The following is a 21,536-nucleotide window of genomic DNA, read 5'->3' on the forward strand; positions in this document are numbered from 1 at the left end:
CTCTACTTGTGTATTTCTTAAAAGTTCCCGCTTTTCACTCCCCAAAGTGAAAGGACGGTAAACTGCATGCTCACCTTGTCTGCTGCTGCTTTCAGTTTCTTATTTATTTCTTAAGCTAAAAATCTACCCCACGGTTTAAAAGACTTGGTAGATGAAGATCGAAATTTCCAAGCAAGATGCAAATTTTGGCCCCTTCTTCTTGGTTTAATTAATAAAATTTATATGTGAGCCTAACCTTGAAAGATTAAAGGAAACATTTAATGTACAGATAAAAACATCTGCTACTTATATGAGGCTTTTAAAAGGCCATAAAGGGAAGTTTTTTATAGTGTTCATGTTTTCTTCAACTAAATTGAGAACTTTTTGGAGTACCATTAGTCTTACTTTTCTGTGCCTTTTAATCATGGCATTTAAAACAGTACTCTGTGCTAAGTGAGCATGCAATAAACACTACTGTGAAACCACTGGGGGCCTGGAGATTTTAATTTGGTTTTTGATTAAGGATGTCCTTCCTCTTGACTCCTACTATGTCATCACAGACATGTGAGGGGGTAATATTGATAGAGTGCTAAACGGGAAGTGGTACCACAAGAACCCAGTTGAATTAGAAGAGTCCCCTTCATGTCTTTGGCTCAGTTGTCCATGGATAGAGCTCATTTGAATTAGATGTGTCTGAAAATTCAATTACTCCAAATGGAAACATCTGGATCCCTTTTTCTCCCTTTAATCCTTTGTCGTGGCGACTCTGCCAGACAGTCCATATCCCTTGTTGGTTTGGAAGGAAATATGCAAGGGCATAGTTAGAAGTGGGGGTAGCTGATGGAAATGTGTCCTTGTCTGCTTTTTCAGTCTGTGTGGTCACTTTCCTTCTCTAGCTGTTAGAATCACAGATTTTTATCAGAGTGAGAAGAAATGTTTGTGTAACTCCATCTTTTACAGTAGAAGGAATTTCTACCCAGCAAAATTAATGAGCTACTCAAAAATACATATGCAATGATAGCGGAGCTGCACTAGAATTTTTTCTTTTTTGATTCTCAATGTAGAGCACTTTTTACCACACCAGACTCTAAATACTGTCTGGAAATTTGTTACTGCCTCATTTCAATCTGTCTTACTGGTATTGGATTGATTTAACCTATAGAAAACAACTGCTCATTTAAAAAATTTGAGTGTTATAAAAAATAAGAAAGATCCCCCTCACCCAAATTTGCCTGATATCATTAGTAGATGCTGAGGGATAAGACTGACTCATTTTTTTAGCAGAAGCTATCAGCCAAATTCAAAGAGATGTGTTTTTGTGTGTTCATAAGCTAGGACAGAATCAGAGAAAAAAAGTCTGACAAAGAAGATCATGAACCATCAAATACGTCTCATCCTTGCTCTCTAATTCTTTTCATAGAAAAAGAAAAGTTCTGGGAACAAAGAATAAGGAAGAGGTAGACATATATTTGACCTGTGGTTTTAGGCTTAACTTAGGAGAAGCAAAAAACAAGATCTCATTATAATTATATCTGCAGGGGATTCAGACAGTCCATTTAGATAAGCTGAGTATCTAGTTTTCTAAACTAAAAAGAACAATTTTGATTCTTTGGGCAAATCATGACCTCGTGCAGTAGAGAGGTTACAAGATACTGCTGACCAAGAGGAGTGATTTTTATACAAGCCATCACACGTCTAAGAATACTAAAAAAAATATGTTAAAGTCTATTTAATCTTATTTTGGACATAAATTCTTATCTTCCCTTCATTCCAAAAAAATGTTCAAAGTGGCATTTCTGCTTCTAGCACACATTAGAAAATTATGTGAAAATACATTTGGTTCATGTGCAGTATTTTGAAAATCTTTATTGGACCAGTTACTCTAGGGTGTAAATTGATCTTCTCATCTCTACCTGCCTGAAGGCTCAAATATGACGTTGGGGTTGTAAAGGAGGATCATATGACAAAAGGAAATAAAATCTAGCAAGAACAGAGGCTTGACACAAAGGCTCCTTCCATTCAGCAAAAGAATAAGACCAGTAAGAGTGCTTTGGGGTGGAGGTGGGAGAAGGCATAGAGGGAGAGAGACGGGAGAGGCAAGAGGAGGTGGAACGCAGGAGACTGGTGCTGCTTCTCCAGTGTGTGACCTAGAGACTTGCCGAGAAGGGAGCTCGGGGGATGTGGAAAGTAGAGTTCTGCATGCTGTGCCTCCCATTTGGTTGCCTGGGAGAAATCCACTGGGCAGGGTGTCCTATGCCAACATGGGGTGGGCCCAGCAGCATAAAGAGAGTGGACAAGTCTGGCCAAAGGAAAGCATCATCTCCCTAGCTTTCAAGTGGATAACCCAGAAGATTCCGTATGCTCCCACAAAGGAAGCAATGGAAAGGATGATAAAGGTATGCATTGAGATCCAAAGCAGCCTGCCATGAGGCCCACCATGGTAAGAGGAAGGAGACCCCACAGAGAATTTGCAGGATGAACTACTCAGGTCCGGGAATCAGATGGAGGATATGGCAGATCCTCTTCATACTGTTCATGGGGCTCTCAAGGCAAGAATGTTGAAGTAGTTTGCCATTCCCTTCTCCAGTGGACCACATTTTGTCAGAACTTTCCCACCACGATCCCTCCATCTTGGGTGGCCCTACATGTCATGGCTCATAGTTTCATTGAGTTAGACAAGGCTATAAATCGAAGAAAGCAGGGAAAACCACTAAGCCACTGAGGTATGATCTAAATCAAATCCCTTACGATTATACAGTGGAAGTGACAAATAGATTCAAGGCATTAGTTACATCTGATAGAATGCCAGAAGAACTATGGACAGAGGTTTGTAACACTGTACAGAAGGTAGTGATCAAAACTATACCCAAGGGGGAAAAAAATGCAAAAAGACAAAATGGTTGTCTGAGGAGACCTCACAAATAGCTGAGGAAAGAAGAGAAGTAAAAGGCAAAGGAGAAAAGGAAAGATATACCCATCTGAATGCAAAGTTCCAAAGAATGGCAAAGAGAGATAAGAAAGCCTTCCTAAGTGAACAATGCAAAGAAACAGAGGAAAACAATAGAATGGGAAAGACTAGAGATCTCACCAAGAAAACTAGAGATACCAAGGGAACATTTCATGCAAAGATGGGCACAATAAAGGACAAAAATGGTATGGACCTAACAGAAGTAGAAGATATTAAGAAGAGGTGGCAAGAATACACAGAAAAACTATACAAAAAAGATCTTCATGACCCAGATAACCACAATGGTGTAGTGTGATCACTCACCTAGAGCCAGACATCCTGGAGTGCAAAGTCAAGTTGGCCTTAGGAAGCATCACTACGAACAAAGCTAGTGGAGGTGATGGAATTCCAGCTGAGCTATTTCAAATTCTGAAAGATGATGCTGTGAAAGTGCTGTACTCAATATGCGAGCAAATTTGGAAAACTCAGCAGTAGCCACAGGACTGGGAAAGGCCAGCTTTCATTCTAATTCCAAAGATGGGCAATGCCAAAGAATGTTCAAACTGTTGCACAGTTGCACTCATTTCACATGCTAACAAGGTAATTCTCAAAATCCTCCAAGTTAGGCTTCAACAATATGTGAACCAAGAACTTTCAGATGTACAAACTGGATTTAGAAAAGGCAGAGTAACCAGAGATCAAATTGCCAATATCATTGGATCGCAGGAAAAAGCAAGGGAATTCCAGAAAAACACCTACTTCTGCTTCATTGACTATGCTAAATCATTTGACTGTGTGGATAGGACAAACTGTGGAAAATTCTGAGAGATGGGAATACCAGACCACTTGACCTGCCTCCTGAGAAACCTGTATGCAGGTCAAAAAGCAACAGAACCAGACATGAAACAATGGACTGGTTCCAAATTGGGAAAGGAGTATGTCAAGACTGTATATTGTCACTCTGCTTATTTAACTTCTATGCAGAGTACATGATGTGAAATGCCAGGCTGAATGAAGCATAAGCTGGAATCAAGATTGCCGGGAGAAATATCAATAATCTCAGATATGCAGATGACACCACCCTGATGGCAGAAAGTGAAGAGGAACTAAAGAGCCTCTTAATAAGGGTGAAAGAGGAGAGTGAAAAAGCTGGCTTAAAACTCAGCATTCAAAAAACTAAGATCATGGCATCCAGTCCCATCACTTCATGGCAAATAGATGGGGAAATTACGGAAACAGTGGCAGACTTTATTTTTGGGGGCGGGGGGGCTCCAAAATCACCTCAGATGGTGACTGTAGCCATGAAATTAAAAGACACTTTGCTCCTTGGAAGAAAAGTTATGACCAACCTAGACAGCATATTAAAAAGCAGAGACATTACTTTGCCGACAAAGGTTTTTAGTATATGATCAAGGCTATGGTTTTTCCAGTGGTCATGTATAGATGTGAGGACTGGACCATAAAGAAAGCTGAGCACCAAAGAATTGATGCTTTTGAACTGTGGTTGGAGGAGACTCTTGAGAGTCCCTTGGACTACAAGGAGATCCAACCAGTCCATCCTAAAGGAAATCAGTCCTAAATATTCATTGGAAGGACTGATGTTGAAGCTAAAACTCCAATACTTTGGCCACCTGATGTGAAGAGCTGACTCATTGGAAAAGACCCTGATGCTGGGAAAGATTGAAGGCAGGAGGAGAAGGGGACAACAGAGGATGAGATTGTTGGATGGCATCACAAACTCAATGGACATGAGTCTGAGTAAACTCTGGGAGTTGGTGATGGACAGGGAGGCCTGGCGTGCTGCAGTCTGTGGGGTCACAAAGAGTTGGACACGACTGAGAGACTGAACTGAACTGAACTGAGTGCAGACTGAGCAAGATCCATGTGGTTGCAAAGAGTCGGACACAACTTAGCAACTAAAACGACAACAGTGGCAGATCCTCGACACGGTCTCCATGAAGCACCGAGATGGGATTAAGGAAGCAGAACGGGGAGACTTGGTCCTCCCAAGGTGGGAAATAAGAAGAAAGGAGCAAGTATGTGTTCATAAGCCACAGATTTCATGGTAGACACCAGAAGGACACTCACGTTATTCATATCTGAGATGGTATGAGTTCAACTTTGTAAGCACTCAACATATAGTTATTCAATATTTGGTAGCATACAGTTTACGGTCTTAAAGGTAGGATAAAAGTCCTAGCTGATTCAAAGTTGCAAGGCTCCCATCTACTGGTAATTTGCTCAAATTTCAGGCACATGATTCTTGAAATTGTTGACAATTTAAGAAGAGCCAAATATAATTCATATGCAGTGACAAAGAACATCATAATTTCTCAAAATTGCTCAAAATTCTTGTGATGTTCAAATGTCAATTGAGAATTTCTAGAGAAGGGTATAGAAATATGAAACAAAGATTTCATTTCCAAGTTGTTTTCAGTATTATAAAAGTTCCTTCATCTTGGAGATCATTGTTAGAGGAAATACATACATAGGGGTTGAAAAGGTAATAAAAACATTTTGAGAGGAAAAGCTGTAAGGACTGATCACCCTCCAAGAATTTTAATGGAAAAAGATAAAAAATAATCACGTAGTCCTACTCAGCACTGTCTAACAGAAATATAATAAGCCACATATGTATTTTAAATTTTCTAGTGGTCACACTTACAAAATAGGTGACTTTGGGGAGAGCGTGACTCAGCCAAGCACTTGGACTTGGTTCCTTCATTTCCAAGATGGAAGAAACTTACATTGATACCCTGGACCCTGAAAGGCTATTACAATGTCCCTATGATTAAAAAAAAAAATCAGATATGTGCCTGCAGATTTCCTTATCATCTTATCAAGTACAAAAAGAATAATCCTGATTATTTAAAAAATCTGGCTATCTGCCCCTTCAGTGCTTACCATCAGGTTCCTCTGGCTGAAATCAGGCATATGTCAAGCTGTGATGACAAAAGCTGTATTGAGCAGGATGTAGTCATCCAGGAACCCTGGACAAGAGACTCTGACCGAGACCACATAACAGGTCCCCTCCTCACGATGAACACAGGGATAAAGATCTGTAGGAACAGACCAGCACCCCATTTGTCTGCAGGCACGGCCAACTACTGTGGTAACCACAGCCCTGCCAGCCAAGCAACATCGTTATGGAGCCTAAGAGTAACCTGGCTTCAGGCCTGCAAGTTCCCAAGCCTCTGCCATGGAAAAACAATGGAAATGCATACTAACTGAATATCTATCTCATCAAATGCGAGGCCCTTGCTTCTTCCTGCTACAGCGGGTTCTTCATTTTTTTCCTCCTAATCTAATTATAGAAAGATAAATGTTACTTTCAAAGTGACAAGTACCTTTTTTTCCTCCCCCTCTATGAGTGCTTACTCATTTGATGCAAGAAAGAATCCTCATGCTTAGAAGAACTGTTTCAAATCAACCATCATTACAGATAACTTGAAAAATAAATTAAAAATAAGAAGCAAAAAGAAATGAGTAAAGGTAGTCTCAATAGTAATACTTTGTCTAATGTAAGGTATCTAAAATATTTCCCATTTCAGGTATAATCGTATAAAAATTATTAATGAGATATTTTATAGGTTTTTTTCATACTAAGTCTTCAAAATCCATTATACATTCTACACTTAGAGTATATCTCAACATGGATGCTAAATATTCAGTAGTTAAAGTAAAATCCAGTCCTACCAAAATAATAAATTTGTGTTTAACAGAAAAATGTTACCCTGCTACCTTCTATTTTAAACGTAAAATACATACAATTTTTAAATACTTAAAATTTTGGTTTCTTAGTCACATTAGCCATATTTCAAGTGCTCAACTTGAATGGCTAGTAAATACCCTGTTATACAGCAAATATCCAAGTTGATAATTAGCACAGGTACAAAACTGATGTACACTGAATGAATGACTGAATAACTTGTCTGAGTTCCACAGTTTACTAGCTGCTACTTTGATATTTTTACACTGAACAATTATCTGGGACCAACTGGATATGAGAGGAAAGAGAGAAAGGAGCCGAAGAGTTTGGGAGGAAGCCATAAGGAGAATTAGAGTGCCATGGACACAATCAGAAACACTGAGAAGGAAGACTTGGTTCAAAAGGGAATATAATGTATATTGGAGCTCTGAAAGTTCCCTGCTGTGAGGAATACAGCCCCTAACAAAGCTCCCAGTGATCATCACCAGCACCAACACAATCTACCATCACAACTGCTCATATCTCTTGGTCCACACTGTCCAATGGCTACACATAATCCTGTCCTATCTGGCCTGAAACCGAAGTCAAACTCCAGCTGTACTGTGCTTGGTTCTGTTAGTCTGATCCATGATTCTCAGGATGTTCGTCTGAATTTCACACCCACCTGTTTTCTCACAGATACTCTGAACCCTGAATTTCAACTGCTGCCTGTTCTGCTCTTCCCAGTGCCCTCCTGCCATCCTCGACCACAACCTTTTGCTTCTGACCTTCTTCTAGTCTATGCCCCTGAATTTTGTTATGCCCAGCCCTATCCATCTCTCTCTCGTTTTGTTTTTTTTTTTTTTTGGCCAAGCAACGTGGCATATAGGATGCAGGATCTTAGTCCCCCAACCATGAATCAAACCCATGCCCCCTGCAGTGGAAGCAGGGGGCATCAATTCACTTTTTAATTTTTAACATTATGGAACAAAACTGAAATCTATTAATATTCTATGCTTACATTTCTTAGAGACAAACAGAAATAAAATTCATGAACCAAAAACTGAAAACAAAAAAAACAGGGAAGAGTTTATAAAAACTAAATATGGACCTGAGCATTAACAGCTGGACAGAGAATGTGATTTTCAAGTTATAACAAGTCCAAGTCACAGGCATGACTTGGACTTCAGGTCACGTCTGTGACACCAGTTCACCTGAATATCTTTATCTGTGGTAGGCAACCTCTCAGATGACCCCCAATGATCCTCACCTCCCAATATCTATGTCCTGATAATGCCCAACAGAAGACAGCAAAAGTGATGGACTATAACTTCCTCTGATAACTTTCCTCTTGGATTCTCTTTCTCACTTTCTCACTCACTTATTCTGAACAAAGCCAAATGCTGTGTCACAAGCTGCCCTACAGAGAGGTCCACATGGCAAAGAACTAGGAACATTTCAGACAAACAATCCATGAGGAATTTTGGAAGGAGTGAATTTGGAAGCAGAACCCCCTCCAGTCAAGCCTTCAGGTGAGACTTGTGCTCTGGTCAACACTTTGACTGCAGCCTTGTGAGATACCTTGGGGTTTTCCAGGTGGCTCAGTGGTAAGGAATCCACCTGGCAATGCAGGAGCTGCAGAAGACACAGGTTCGAACCTCGAGGCAAAGACAAGTAGCTAAGTTGCATCCAGATCTCTAACCTACAGAAACTGTATTTTTAAACTAAGTTTTGGAGTAACTTGTTACATAGCAAGAGATAACTAATACAGCCTGGAACTCCAGTTTGTTTTTTTTTTTATAGAAAACTCATGTAATCTATCCTGTCTACAATGAACTGAATTTTGGACATTTCAAGTGATCACAAGATATTCAAACCAGAATGTGCACAAGATATTTGGTAAAACAGACCTGGAGCCTAAGGAATGGTTAGCATCAAGGTTAAAAAAGGAAGTCATGACAATGTGTTGACTGTCTTTGAAGACTTTAAATGTAAATATGAAGCATTTGTCAAATGGATGAGGGGAATAATTCATTTCTTCCCTTGTGAGTCTCACTTGGCAGAGAGAAGGGAGCAGCAGTCAGAATAACCATTATCAAAAAGTCTACAAATAATAAATGCTAGAGAGGGTGTGGAGAAAAGGGAATCCTTCTATAATGTTGGTGGGAAGGTAAAGTGGTAGAGCCACTACAGAAAGCAGTTCCTTAAAAACCTAAAAATAGAGCTACCATGTGATCCATCAGTCCTGCTCCTGAGCATATATCCAAAAAGACAAAAAATCTAAATAACTTGAAAATGATACATGTACTCCAGTATTCACAGAAGCACTATTTACAATAGTCAAGACACAGAAACAACTCAAGTGCCCAGAAACAACTCAAGTGCTCAACAAGAGAAGAATGGTTTAAGAAGATGCGATCTCTGTCTCTCACTCTCTCTCTTCTCTCTCTCTCTCATTCACACACACACACACACACACACACACACACACACGAATATTACTCAGCCAGAAAAAAACAATGAACTATTGCCATTTGCAGCAATACGGATGGACGTAGAGAATATCTAAGTCACTGTCAGACAGAAAAAGATAAATATATAATATCTCATATGTGCAATTAAAAAATAATACAAATGGATTTATATACAAAACAGAAACTCATATAAAACATATAAAGCAAACTTATGATTCAAGGGAAAAGGAATAAGGGAAGGATCAAATAGCAGTATGGGATTAGTAAATACAAACTACTATGCATAAAATGGACTTTCCTGGTGACTCAGTGGTAAAGAATCCGCCTGCCAATGCAGGAGACATGGGTTCACTCCCTGGGTCGGGAAGATCCCCTGGAGAAGGAAATGGTAGCCCATTCCAGTATTTTTGCCTAGAAAATCCCATGGACAGAGAAGCCTGGCAGGCTACAGTCCCTGGGGTGGCAAAAGAATCAGACACAACTTAGGCAATAAACAACAACAACAACAGTAATGCACAAAATAGATAGTTAACAAGGATTTGCTATATCAAACAGGGCACTGTATTCAATATCTCATAATAAACTATAATGGAAAATAATCTAAAGAATATGCATTCGAAAAAATAATTTAGATCAACATTGAAATAAATAATAAGTTCTATGATATGAAATTTTTTAAAACATAGAGTCCACAGTGAAAAAAATAATACAAGGGGCCTCTGATGATGTTTAAAACTTGTGAATAACTGACAACCCAAATATGTTCTAGTATACTCTAATTTTGCTCAGTGTCTTCTTTGATAGAAATGACAAAAAGCATCTCATCACATTTTATATTCTCCATCATAGCCTTCATATTTGTGTGTGTATATAACCCAAATGGGACCATGCTAAGTGTTGTTCTCTAGAGCTTAGTTTTCATTTGCAATAATAAATTGCAGACATATTTCCATGTTAGTACATATAGCTGTAACTCAATCTTTAATATACTAACATTAACTATACTTAATATACTAACATTTATTTAATTAGTCTCTTTTGAGGCACATGTAAATGTTTCAAAATTTTCACTATTATAAATTATCCTTATCTGTGAATCTCTGTATATCTATCTTTAGACACTTGGGTATTTCTGTAGGATTGCATAAATTATGCATGCACTTAGCTGGCAGTAATAAAAACCATACCAAGAATGATTGTTAAAATGGATTTCCTTACATAATAAAATGCTGAAAGGTAAGCAATTGCTAGCATTGTTCTTTCAACCCTTCCACTCCAACATCCTCAGCTATTATTTATGCTCATTATATTCATTATTTTATATGCTTTTGAACTGCAGTGTTGGAGAAGACTCTTGAGAGTCCCTAGGACTGCAAGGAGATCCAACCAGTCCATCCTAAAGGAAATCAGTCCTGAATATTCACTGGAAGGACTGATGCTGAAGCTGAAACTCCAATACTTTGGACACCTGATGCAAAGAACTGACTCACTGAAAAAGACCCTGATGTTGGGAAAGATTGAAGGCAGGGGGAGAAGGGTACAACAGAGGATAAGATGGTCGGATGGCACCACAGACTCGATGGGCATGAGTTTGGGTAAGCTCTGGAAGTTGGTGATGGACAGGGAAGCCTGGTGTGCTGCAGTCCATGGGGTCGCAAAGAGTTGAACATGACTGAGTGACTGAACTGAACTGATGTTCATTATTTATGTTCTCCAGGTACCACATCTACACCCCAGCATCCCAGCAAGAAGGAGGTTTCAGGACCCAAAACTTCCTCCTAGAAGGGAAGTGCCCCACAGACTTTCACCAATGACATTTTGCTCAGAACTGTGCTACACACCCATCCCCAGACCAATCACAGGCAAAGAAGAATGGAGTCATCATGACCAGCTGAAATCCACCATGATCCATTTCCTGGAGAGGGGCTACAGCCTATCATCTCTGAGCTCACTGAACAATTTAACCTGTTAGAAAATTCAGAGTCTTAAGACTCTTGGGAAAGAAAAGGGAAATGGAGACTGGCTACTGAGAAAGCAATGAAGGGTATCTTCGACACATTCTAAAGGAGAACTGCTAAGCCAAATGGTATATAGCACTATATTCTAAATTTGCAATACCAATCACCAAATTACCTTCCAAAAATAGTATATTGAATGAAAGTTCCAGTAACATGTATGAAATGGCTGAATTGCCCACATTCAACAACCCTGGTCTTCTAAATGTTTCTAAATGTTTGCCAATCTGATAAGCAGAAAATAAGCAAATACAGAGGTAGATAGATATGAGTAGATAGATGATAGAATCACAATAGTGTATTTTGTACATATTTTATTATTAGCGTAGATGAGAATTTCTTAATATATTTAATGGCCACTTGAGTTTCTTTTTCTGTGAATTGCCAGTATAAAAATGCCTTTATTCACTTTTCTATTGTTTTTTTTTGCTTTAATCTTTAATATATTATGAGCATTAACTCCCTTTTACAAATACATTTCCCAGTTTATTTCTTGACTCTTCCATTTATTTATGCTCTTTTACCCAGTTCAGATGCTTTTAATTTGTTTTAAGTCAAATCTATTCATCCTTCCATTTATATACTCAGATCTCGGCAACATGCTATGAAAGATCATGCCTGCTTCAAGACTGGAAAATATTCTCTCTTTTAGTACCATAATTTAAGGAGTTTATATGAATAAATCCTTAAACTACTTGGAATTGATTTTTGAAAATAGTGATACATTATCTACATATATTTTCCCAAATTGTCACTCAGTTATAACAATGATATTTATAACATATTTCTAATTAATTTTAAAAGCCCACACATGTTCTGTGGCATTACCACAGTTTTAATTACTATGAATTTCAAGTATCAGATCATGAGTTCCTGATGGCAAATTTCAGGCTTAAATGGAAAAAAGTAGGGAAGACCACTAGGCCATTTAGGTATGACCTAAATCAAATCCCTCATGATTATACAATGGAGGTGACAAATAGATTCAGGAATTAGATCTGGTAGATAGAATGCTTGAAGAACTGTGGACGGGGGAGGTTCATAACATTGTAAAGAAGGCAGTAACCAAAATCATCCCAAAGAAAAAGAAATGCAAGAAAGCGAAGTGGTTGTGTGAGGAGCCTTTACAAATAGCTGAGGAAGGAAGAGAAGCTAAAGGCAAAGGAGAAAGGGAAAGATAAACTCAACTGAATGCAGAGTTCCAGAGAATAGCAAGGAGAGATAAGAAGGTCTACTTAAATGAACAATGCAAGGAAACAGAGGAAAACAATAGAATGAAAAAGACTAGAAATCTCTTCAAGAAAATGGGTGATATCAAGGAAACATTTCATGCAAGATAGGCACAGTAAAGGACAGAAACTGTAAGGACCTAACAGAAACAGAAGAGATTAAGAAGAGGTGGCAAGAATACACAAAAGAACTAAACAATAAAGTTCTTAATGACCTGGATAACCATGATGGTATGGTCACCCACTTAGAGCTGGACATCCTGGAGTGTGAGGTCAAGTGGGCCTTAGGGAGGATTACTATGAACAAAGCTAGGAGAGGTAACAAAATTCCAACTGAGCTATTTAAAATTCTAAAAGATGATGATGTTAAAGTGCTGGACTCAAGTAATTAGGCTCCAATTAAAATAAATAAATTTAAATTAAAAATAAATAAAGTGCTGGACTCATTATGTCAGAAAATTTGGAAAACTCGGCAGAAGCCACAGGACGAGAAAAGTCAGTTTTCATTCCAATTCCAAAGAAGGACAATGCCAAAGAATGCTCAAACTACTGTAAAACGGTGCTCATTTCACATGCCAGCAAGGTTATGCTTAAAATCCTTCAAGTTAGACTTCAGCGATACGTGAACCAAGAACTTCTAGATGTACAAGTTGGATTCAAAGAGACAGAGGAACCAGAAATCAAATTGCCAACATTTGTTGAATCATACAGAAAGCAAAGGAGTTCCACAAAAACATCTTCTTCTGCTTCATTGACTATTCTAAAGCCTTTCACTGTGTGGATCACAAAGAAATGTGGAAAATTCTTAAACAGATTTATACCAGACCACCTGAGAAACCTGTACTTGGTCAAGAAGCAACAGTTAGAACCGAACATAGAACTGACTGGTCCCAAACTGGGAAAGGGGTAGAGCAAGATTGTATATTGTCATCCTGCTTATTCAACTTATATGCAGAGTACTGTAGCCCACCAGGCTCCTCTGTCCTTTGAATTGTCCAGGCAAGAATACTGGAGTGGGTTACAATTTCCTTCTCCAGGGGATTTTCCTGACCCAGGAATCAAGCCTGGGTCTCCCGCACTGCAGGCAGGTTCTTTGCTGTCTGAGCCACCCGAGAAGCCCTCTACCCAGAGTCCATCATGCGAAACGCCAGGCTGGATGAAGCACAAGCTGGAGACCAGACTGCTGGGAGCAGTATCAACAACCTCAGATATGCAGATGACGCCAGTCTAATGGCAGACAGTGGAGAGGAACTAAAGAGCCTCTTGAAGACAGTGAAAGAGGAGAGTGAAAAAGCTGGCTTGAAACTCAATATTAAAAAAACTAAGATCATGGTATCTGGCCCCATCACTTTACAGGAAATGGAGGGGGAAAAGTGGAAGCAGTGACAGATTTTATTTTCTTGGGATCCATAAATCACTTCAGACAGTGACTGCAGCCATGAAATTAAAAGATGCTTGCTCCTTGGAAGAAAAGCTATAACAAAGCTACACAGCATATTAAAAAGCACAGACATCATTTTGCTGACAAAGGTCCATATAGTCAAAACCATGGTTTTTCCAGTAGTCATGTATGGATGTGAGAGTTGGACCATAAAGAAGGCTGAGTGCTGAATTCATGCTTTCAAATTGTAGTGCTAGATAAGACTCTTAAGAGTCCCTTAGACAGCAAGAAGATCAAACCAGTCAATCCTAAAGGAAATCAACCCTGAATAGTTATTGGAAGGGCTGATGCTGAAACTGAAGATCCAATACTTTGGCCACTTGATGCAAAGAGTGGACTCACTGGAAAAGACCCTGATGAAAGCAAAAGGAGGAAGGGGTGGCAGAGGATGAGATGGTTAGAAAGCATCACTGACATAAAGGACGTGAATTTGAGCCAATTCCAGGAGATAGTGAAGGACAGATCAGCCTGTCATGCTATAGTGCATGGAGTTGCAAAGAGTTGGACATGACTTAGAGATGGAACATCAATAAAGACTTTGTGCTGATAACTTGTAATGTAATTACTTTACTATGATTATTGTTTTTTCTACAGTTTCTGAACATTCTTCTGTGTCTTTTTGTATATAAAAAATTTGATCAAATTTTCAAGATTAAAAGATATAACTGGTCAGTGTATTCACTGAAATTTTATTCAATTTATAGTTTAGTTAGGGGAGCATCTTTACAGTTCTGCATCTTCCTACTCAGGAACATAATATTATTAGAAAATGATGTGCTATATTAGTGGAAGAGAATAATAGCAATAATAAATTCTACTTTGGCACAGTTAACCCTTGTTTCTTTCTGAGGAAGACAAAGTAAGGATAAACAATGCTTGATTATTAACTGAATACTACAATATTACTTGTAGTAATATTACTGAGCACTACCATATTAACTTTGGACTCACACCATTTTCAGACCTCTGATAAGATAATTTGGACCAAGCCAGGATCTCCTTTTTTAAGCTGTATCAGTGTAGCTGGCCCAGCACACAGAAGACTCCGTTATGCCTCTGCCCTGCCACCAGTCCCCTTCATCCTTATCCCATGACCTGCCTCTAGCTCCACCACCACCAAATAACAAACACCATGTGCCAAAACTTGACACGGCCATGGGATGAAATGCCAAACTCACCAGCATTAAAGAAAGAGTGTCCAGAGAAAATATATTTGTCCCATTGTTAAAAGTAATATGTAAAATAAAGAGAACTACAGTGGGAAAGGAAGAGTCCAGTGAAAGAAAGAGAATGGCCAGCTTGATTTTTAAAAAAAAAAAAAAAAAAGATGAAGAAAAAGGAAAAGAATTGGGGCCACTTCATGTTCTCAGCTCAAATATGGACAAAAACCAAGTTTCTGGTTCTTTCAACGTTCCATAACCAGAAAAAGTGACCTAACTTTTTAGTTACTGTTGAAAGTGACACAATATCTGATCCCCACTAACTGGATGGACAATCCTCTCCATTAGGCTTGAAGTACAGACATGGGGAAAGTGTTCAGAGAGGACTTTTAGTAGATGTCAACAGTATTTATTTATATACATTCAGAACTTTATACCCTTCAGCCAACCCTTATAGTTTTCTTCATATAAGTGCTATATTTTCCTTATCAGATACATTGTTAGGAAAATTAAGGATTTTATGACTAAGGGGAATATTTTAAGGCTATATTTTCTAAATGAGTCACAGGTAAAAATAACTTACTTTCTGTGTATTTATTTTTATCCAACCTCATTGAACTCTTTGTTTCTCTAAGTTCTCTGGAATCTTCTAAGAATATTGTCATACTCTCTAGAAAATGAAATTGAATTGACCCTTTTCTTTTAGTTTACTTAAAAATGTATTACACATACAAGAGTATTATACATAGTATAATTATTATACATAGTAATAATTCTCAAATAAAATACCCACTTATTCTCCAAATAAATAAAATATCAGTTCCTTTGAATTTCTCTGTGTGTCTTTCCTAGAAGTAACCACAGCCTTGAATTTGTAGTAATAATTCCCTTGCAGTTTAGTGTATATATATCTGTGTAATTTCGTTTTTGCCAGAGTTTGAATTTTATATAAATGGAGTCATAGTGTATACATTCTTCCGTGACTCGCTTGTTTCTTCGCATCATTATGCTTTTGAATTTATCCATGTCTGCCTTCTCCGAGAGAATAGAAAGAGTTCATGCTGACTCTTTTCACTGCTATATAGTATTCTTTTGTAACAAGACACCACAATTTATTTAGTCTTTCCACTATTCATGGACACTTGGATTTATTTTCTTTTTTGTTTTTCCTATTACAAATAAGGCTTCCTTGAGCATTCTTGCATATATATCCTAATAAGCATGTTTAAGAATTTCTTTGGGATACATGAACATGGTGCGGGTGGGGTGGGGGGCAGGATTGCTTTAAGCAGAATCTAGGTACATAGTCTGGAGAAGGCGATGGCACCCCACTCCAGTACTCTTGCCTAGAAAATCCCATGGACAGAGGAGCCTGGTGGGCTGCAGTCCATGGGGTCATGAAGAGTGGGACACGACTGAGAAACTCCACTTTCACTTTTCACTTTCATGCATTGGAGAAGGAAATGGCAACCCACTGCAGTGTTCTTGCCTGGAGAATCCCAGGGACGGGGGAGCCTGGTGGGCCGGCGTCTATGGGGTCGCACAGAGTCGGCCACGACTGAAGCGACTCAGCAACAGCAGCAGCAGGTGCATAGTCAGCTTGTCCAGAGAGCACTAACATTTTCTGAAGTGATGGGGCTAATTCTCACAGCCATCAGAAGTATATGTTCCCTTCGCTCTACATCCTTGTCAAAACATTCCACTGTCATCTGATGAAGTGAATGGCATCTCTGATAAACCTTGCTCTGAGTACTAATAATGTCGCACATGTCTTCACAGTTATTGTCTTCTTGTGCTTCTCTTTCTTAAAAACAGCTTCTTCATACCTTCTGCCATTTTTACGTTTTTAGTTGTCCTTTTATCATTGAAATCTTTCAGATTTGCAGAAATTCTTCATATACCTTGAACATTAATTTTTTTGGTTATCAGTTCAGTTCAGTCACTCAGTTGCGTCCAACTCTGCGACCCTATGAATCGCAGCACGCCAGGTCTCCCTGTCCATCACCAACTCCCGGAGTTCACTCAAACTCATGTGCATCGAGTCCGTGATGCCATCCAGCCATCTCATCCTCTGTCGTCCCCTTCTCCTCCTGCCCCCAATCCCTCCCAGCATCACAGTCTTTTCCAATGAGTCAACTCTTAGCATGAGGTGGACAAAGCATTGGAGTTTCAGCTTTAGCATCAGTCCTTCCAATGAACACCCAGGACTCATCTCCTTTAGAATGGACTGGTTGAATCCCCTTGCAGCCCAAGGGACTCTCAAGAGTCTTCTCCAACACCACAGTTCAAAAGCATCAATTCTTTGGTGCTCAGCTTTCTTCACAGTCCAACTCTCACATCCATACATGACCAATGGAAAAACCATAGCTTTGATTAGATGGACCTCTGTTGGCAAAGTAATGTCTCTGCTTTTGAATATGCTATCTAGGTCGGTCATAACTTTCCTTCTAAGGAGTAAGCATCTTTTAATTTCATGGCTGCAATCACCATCTGCAGTGATTCTGGAGCCCAAAAATTAAAGTCTGAAGCTGTTTCCACTGTTTCCCCATCTATCTGTGATGAAGTGATGGGACCAGATGTCATGATCTTCGTTTTCTGAATGTTGAGCTTTAAGCCAACTTTTTCACTCTCCACTTTCACTTTCATCAAGAGGCTTTTTAGCTCCTCTTCACTTTCTGCCATAAGGGTGGTGTCATCTGCATATCTGAGCTTATTGAAATTTCTCCCAGCAATCTTGACTCCAGCTTGTGCTTCTTCCAGCCGAGCGTTTCTCATGATGTATTCTGCTTATAAGTTAAATAAGTAGGGTGACAATATACAGCCTTGATGTACTCCTTTTCCTATTTGGAACCAGTCTGTTGTTCCATGTCCAGTTCTAACTGTTGCTTCCTGACCTGCATATAGGTTTCCCAAGAGGCAAGTCAGGTGGTCTGGTATTCCCATCTCTTTCAGAATTTTCCACAGTTTATTGTGATCCACACAGTCAAAGGCTTTGGCATAGTCAATAAAGCAGAAATAGATGTTTTTCTGGAACTCTCTTGGTTTTTTGATGATCCAGTGGATATTGGCAATTTGATCTCTGGTTCCTCTGCCTTTCCTAAAACCAGCTTGAACATCTGGAAGTTCACGGTTCACGTATTGCTGAAGCCTGGCTTGGAGAATTTTAGAGGAACTCCCCAGGTCAGTAGGTGCCCAATATGCTACTGGAGATCAGTGGAGAAATAACTCCAGAAAGAATGAAGGGATGGAGCCAAAGCAAAAACAATACCCAGTTGTGGATGTGATTGGTGATAGAAGCAAGGTGCGAAGCTGTGAAGAGCAATATTGCATAGCAACCTGGAATGTTAGGTCCATGAATCAAGGCAAATTGGAAGTGGTCAAAAAGGAGATGGCAAGAGTGAACGTTGACATTCTAGGAATCAGCAAACTAAAATGGACTAAAATGGGTGAATTTAACTCAGATGACCATTATATCTACTACTGTGGGCAGGAATCCCTCAGAAGAAATGGAGTAGCCATCATGGTCAACAAAAGAGTCCAAAATGCAGTACTTGGATGTAATCTCAAAAACGACAGAATGATCTCTGTTCATTTCCAAAGCAAACCTTTCAATATCACGGTGATCCAAGCCGATGCCCCAGCCAGTAACACTGAAGAAGCTGAAGTTGAATGGTTCTATGAAGACCTACAAGACCTTTTTGGTTATAAGTGGGGTTTTTTTTCCCAATAACTTTATTTTTTAATTTTTTTTGTAAGTGAATAATTATTTGTCTTCTCTTTTTTTTTTTTTCTTTTTTTACTTTACAATACTGTATTGGTTTTGCCATACATTGACATGAATCCACCACAAGTGTACATGAGTTCCCAACCCTGAACCCCCCTCCCACCACCCTCCCCATATCATCTCTCTGGGTCATCCCAGTGCACCAGCCCCAAGCATCCTATATCCTGTGTCGAACCTAGACTAGCGATTCGTTTCTTACATGATAGTATACATGTTTCAATGCCATTCTCCCAAATCATCCCACCCTCTCCCGCTCCCACAGAGTCCAAAAGTCTGTTCTTTACACCTGTGTCTCTTTTGCTGTCTCGCATACAGGGTTATCATTACTATCTTTCTAAATTCCATATATATGTGTTAGTATACTGTATTGGTGTTTTTCTTTCTGGCTTACTTCACTCTGTATAATCGGCTCCAGTTTCATCCACCTCATTAAAGATTCAAGTGTATTCTTTTTAATGGCTGAGTAATACTCCATTGTGTATATATACCACAGCTTTCTTATCCATTCATCTGCTGATGGACATCTAGGTTGCTTCCATGTCCTGGCTATTATAAACACTGCTGCGATGAACATTGGGGTACACGTGTCTCTTTCAATTCTGGTTTCCTCGGTGTGTATGCCCAGCGGGGGGGAGAAAAAAAACCAACTTTTAGTTAATAGCTTGTCTTCTCAATCTCTTAATAGTGTTTTTCTTTTTAGAAAAAAGAGTGTTTCATTTTCAGATGGTCATATTTATTTTTACTTATTACAAATCTCTTCCTCCAAAATATGTGAGGCTTATTTAGAAATTCTTTCCTATTCTGAGGTCATGAAATCTTTCCCTTATTTTTAAGATTTTGCCTTTTACTTTTAAGAACTTGATCTGTTTAGAATTGATTTCTGTGCAGAAAATGAGTTAGTAAACCATTTTTACTTTCGTCCATATGAATGATATATTGTCCTGGCACTAGAGTTGCCAAAGTTTAGCAAACAAAAACATAGGACACCTAGTTTTACTTGAATTTCAGACAAAAATGAATAACACTTGAGTGTAATTATGTCTTGTGAAGTATTTTAGACACATACTACTAAAAAAATATTTGTTGTTTTTCTGAAAATCAAATTTAACAAAGCATCTTGTATTTTATCTGGCAACTCCATCTGGTACCATTTACTGAATCCATTCTTTATCTGCTGATAGGCAATATCATTCTGTCATTTTTCATATTTCTGTATATATGGATGCTTCCATATTCTCTATTCTGCTTCAATATCTATATCTTCTTAAGCCTCCTGATCATATTCTTATCAGAATTGTTGATCAGTACCTTCAGATCTATGTTGAACCACAGTATAGCAAAATTGGGCATTTTGTCTTATTCCTAATTGTAATAGGACTGCTTCTGGTGATTCCTCATTAGTCACTGGCAGGCTTCTTGGTTGAGATATATAAATATACATCAGGCTGAGGAAATGTCCATCTAGTCCTATTTAATTAAGAGCTTTAAAAAATCTACAATTAATGTTAAAATTGTGAAATTCACTTTCAGCATCTTTGGACATTATTATTAGTTTCCCCTTTCATCAATAAACATTATACTATATTATTGAATTATAATTAGGTGAATTTTATATTTAAGTTGATCATAGTATACTATTATTTAAATATGCCCCCAGATTTTGCCTAATAATTTATTTAGGATTTTAAATGCTATTTTTAACAGATTGGTTTGTATTTTCTTTTATGAGACTGTATGTGTGTGTGTTTGTGTGCATGTTTGTGCATGTTACAGTGAAGGTGAGTAGGAAGGGAAAGGGATGAGAAGAAGGAGAATTGACCATGTGGAACTTTAAAACAAATTTTAAGTATTTTTTGAAGTACAAATAGAGTATAGCAGAGCTGAGCCTTCTTTTTTCTCTCACAATACACACACACACACACACACACACTAAACCATACCTCTTCCCAGGATCCCCTAGGAAAGGTCTTCAGAGCAGTTGGAAAAACATTGGATTTTATTTCATATCTTCATTTTGCAAACAAAGAAGCTGAATCCTAAAAAGATTAAGAGTTCATGTACGTGGTCTCTTCTTGCTAATAGTATTTAAAAATTGAAGGGAAATAGGTCCTTGAGGGACAGCTAGTGGAACTTTATTTAAGTTGGAGAAAGGAGACTGACTGGACATTTCATTACAGTCTTCAAAATGATGAAGGGGGCTCAAATGAGCAATGACAAGCTGTCCTTTTCAATGCGCTTTCTGGAAAGAAGAAGTAAAATAGCTTTAATTAATTCAAGAGGGATTTAGGTCAATAGTAAGAACTTCCTGAATGAACAAATTCCAAGACAATAGAAGGGGCAGCTACAGGAAGCTGAGGAAGAGCTAAGAAAAGTGTAGACTGCTGTTTTTCTGCAATGATTTCAGTACTGTGAGGTTGAACCAGAAAAAACTGCTGATATTCAAATTGTTTTTATTTACGTATGAGTGTGCGTACGTGCTCAGCTGTGTCTGACTCTTTGAGACCCCACAGACTGTAGCCTGCCAGGCTGCTCTGTCCATGGAAGTTTCCAGGCCAAAAAAAAAACAGTAAATTCATCTAGATCAACCTAACACATGGAAGCACGTAAATCAGTTTCACTCTAGAGGATGGTCTGTCCTCATTTCAGCCTTTATTTTACTCTATCTCTGTAGAATGTGGAGAATAGACTATTTAAGAAGTTTAAGAAGTCTTAAGTCTCTTAAGACAAGAGACCAAATGGAAAGCTTACCACAGATCCACTTCTAATCGAAGTTCTTGGTATGTAAAAGCCATAACTACCAGTATGTTGGGGCTTCCCTA

At 38.6% G+C, this 21,536-nt stretch overlaps 1 pseudogene; it reads left to right on the top strand.

The window, feature by feature from the left end:
- The first annotated feature begins 5,658 nt into the window (after positions 1-5,658).
- Positions 5,659-6,153, top strand: LOC128046861 (gametocyte-specific factor 1-like; annotated as a pseudogene).
- Positions 6,154-21,536: the final 15,383 nt, after the last annotated feature.

This window comes from Budorcas taxicolor, chromosome 4 (genome assembly GCF_023091745.1).
Source record: "Budorcas taxicolor isolate Tak-1 chromosome 4, Takin1.1, whole genome shotgun sequence".
NCBI classification, from domain to species: Eukaryota; Metazoa; Chordata; class Mammalia; order Artiodactyla; family Bovidae; genus Budorcas; species Budorcas taxicolor.